A 3,009-nucleotide genomic window follows, 5' to 3' on the forward strand; every position below is an offset into this window, starting at 1 on the left:
TAAAGAAGGCATTATGAAAAAGATAGAGAGACCATAAAAGTACTTTAAAGAAAGATTATTTTAAGACAAAAACAACCTTCGACGAGAAATTACAAAATGTCCCACCGGGAATGCTGAGGTACCAATGGGAAGAGGCGGTTAGATTTTGGATTTCGAAAAAAGGAAAGGTATGTGTTACTACAAAAATCTTGTAATTATTTTGGTTTATAGTATTTACTATTTACCTACTAATAATTTCATAACGTAGGATCATGAACGAGTTGGAAAAAGCAGTAGGCAGAAACAGAAATTCAATCACATAGCTGGGTCGAAAAGTTTTGCTTGTGTAGCTGAGGCCGAGGTATTTTGAATTTTTTAATACTGTCAAATATTTATTACTTTCTATTAAATAATATTTTTACTACTATATTGTAGGAACTGTCGTCCGGTCAAAAAGTTGGACGCCTTCAACTTTTGACATTACACATAGGAAGAAAGATGGATCTCTTATGACTCCTGAAGCTGCAGAAATTATGGTACGTTTGCTTAATACAATTTGACTTGTTTAAATTATTTATAGTGTTTATTTTCTAATGGTTTAATTCATTGCTTGTAATGCAAATATTGTTAAGTTATGTTGCACTTGTTTTTTTAATATATATTGTGTTCCTAACTATGTGTCTTATTTATTAGGAAAAACTAAAGGATAAAAAGGTGGAGTACGAAGCGATTGCTTCCAGTGATAGTTCTGTTCATATTGATGACATTAATAACTGAATTATTACTGAAGTTTTGGGTCCTAAAAGGATCTTTTGTTGACCCAACCCAATATTTTGGATCCAGCTCACAACATTACATGCCTTCGGGCAGTCAGGCTCAACCTGAAGTTCAGAGGTTAAGAGACCAGATGGCTCAGATGCAAGTGGCCACAGTTGAGCAAATTACACAACTTAAAGCGGAGGCAGCATCGAGAGAAGCTGAGGTTCAAAAAAGATATGAAGAACTCCAGCTACAACTTAAAGTAGATGTAGCAGCGAGAGAAGCTGAGGTTCAAAGGACGTATGAAGAACTCCACCTGCAGCTTAAAGCATATGCGACAGTGAGGGAAACAAAGCAGAGCAAAAAGTACGACGAACTCCAACAGTAGCTTCAGAATATGATGAAGATGTTTCAGCAGTTGCAACATCCGCCGTCTTAGACTATCGTGTAAATATTTTTATCATTTTAACTTTTAACATTTTTGTAAGAATAATATGAATTATATTTTATTTATTGATATTTATATTATATATTATTCGTTTAATTTTAAATATTATATAGATTTATTGCTTTCAGTTGATTTAGATTTGGTTTCTTTTGATTTGTTGTTACAGGAAGGCTAAAAATATATAAAATTTTCTTTTACAAATCTACCAAAATTAGTGGCTTTTTAATAAACTGCAGTTAAAAGTCATGGTCTTTAGCGGCGCTTGTGGAAAAAGCGCCGCTAAAGGTCGTGGTCTATAGCAGCGCTTGTGGAAAAAGCACCGTTAATGGTCATGGTCTATAGCGGCGTTTGTGGAAAAAGCGCCGCTAAAGGTCGTGGCCTATAGCGGCGTTTGTGGGAAAACGCCGCTAAAGGTCTTGGTCTATAACGGCATTTGTGGGAAAAGTACCGCTAAAGGTCGTGGTCTATAGCGGCGTTTGTAGGGAAAGCGCCGCTAAAGGTTGTGGTCTATAGCGGCGTTTGTGGAGAAAACGCCGCTAAAGGTCATGGCCTATAGTGGCATTTGTGGAAAAGTGCCGCTAAAAGTCATGGTCTATAGCGGCATTTGTCGGAAAAGCGACGCTAAAGGTCATGGTCTATAGCTGCGTTTGTGAAAAAGCGCCGCTAAAGGTCATGACCTTTAGCGGCATTTATTTATAAAAACGGTGCAAATACTTTTAGCGGCACTTTAAAGGCCTAAAAAAGCGCCGCTAAAAACCTGTTTTGGTGTAGTGATTGGTAGTGAAATGTGATTATTTATTGGACATTTTGGCCTTGTGACCTTGAAATCATTGGATATAGTTGGCATGCCATAGGATTGTGAGTACTCACCTATATGTACAGTGATTTTGGGCGTTGAGGCCCTGGGACATGTTGGAGGGATAACGGAATGTGAACTAAGCTTCATTCAGCAGGACATGTGAGGGGAAATAAGGAGAGTGTTAGCTATATGCTTCGCTTTTGGGACATATTTGACTCTATGACTCACTTTGTGTGATTGGAGATTTGTTTATTCGATGTGTGATGATAGACCTCACTATATGTTTCATAACTCAAGTGCCAATCTATCTTATTATATGTGACTACGTGAATCATGTTTTATTCTTAAATGAAAATGTGATGTGACATTTGCGCCTGAATGAGTATGCAATTGCTATGTAAATGGACTACTAAATAATACATGAATAAGTAAGGTATGACACTATTCATAAGAACAATGTGTTTGTGCTATATAGTTGTTTGTGGATGCATGATGGCGTGTTTCCGTTGTGGTTATCCTACTCATTCACTGAGCTTCTTAAAGCTCACCCACTCTTTTCAACATATGCAGATTAGTGACATTTTAGTATGGACGGTGTGGTTTTCCGAGGGAGTGATCCATGGAAGACTTGTTAGTTATCATATGTGTTCATTTATTTATTTACGTATTGGGGAATAAGGCAATGTGGTAGACTTGTTTAATGTCATGATTTGTTTGGACTATTTGTCAGTTTTTCTTTTGTTGTTTTAGAGGTTTATGGGTTTATATATTTGTTTCAGTTTATGAATAATTATAATGGCATGATGATACTTGCTCAAACATGTTTTTGGTATTTTGAACTATTGATTAAGCCGTTTGGATGATTATTTGTCTTAGTAGTTGATGATTAGAAACATATTTGGATGGAAATATACACTTGTATGCTATATTTTTATGTTTAGAGGCAGAGGTATCAATATTCTAGTTTTTAAAAATGATACCTCTATGCTTTGAAACGTGCAAGAAGTCAAAATAAAGATTTGGT

The 3,009-nt window shown here is 36.1% G+C and overlaps 1 long non-coding RNA gene across 1 annotated transcript; it reads left to right on the forward strand.

The window, feature by feature from the left end:
- Positions 1-247: 247 nt before the first annotated feature.
- On the forward strand, positions 248-1,181 carry LOC105791745 (uncharacterized). The gene is made up of 3 exons (XR_001133085.2): positions 248-340; positions 415-515; positions 673-1,181. It is a non-coding gene; the product is annotated as an uncharacterized LOC105791745 (long non-coding RNA).
- The last annotated feature ends 1,828 nt before the right edge of the window (positions 1,182-3,009 follow it).

Source organism: Gossypium raimondii, chromosome 8, assembly GCF_025698545.1.
Source record: "Gossypium raimondii isolate GPD5lz chromosome 8, ASM2569854v1, whole genome shotgun sequence".
NCBI classification, from domain to species: Eukaryota; Viridiplantae; Streptophyta; class Magnoliopsida; order Malvales; family Malvaceae; genus Gossypium; species Gossypium raimondii.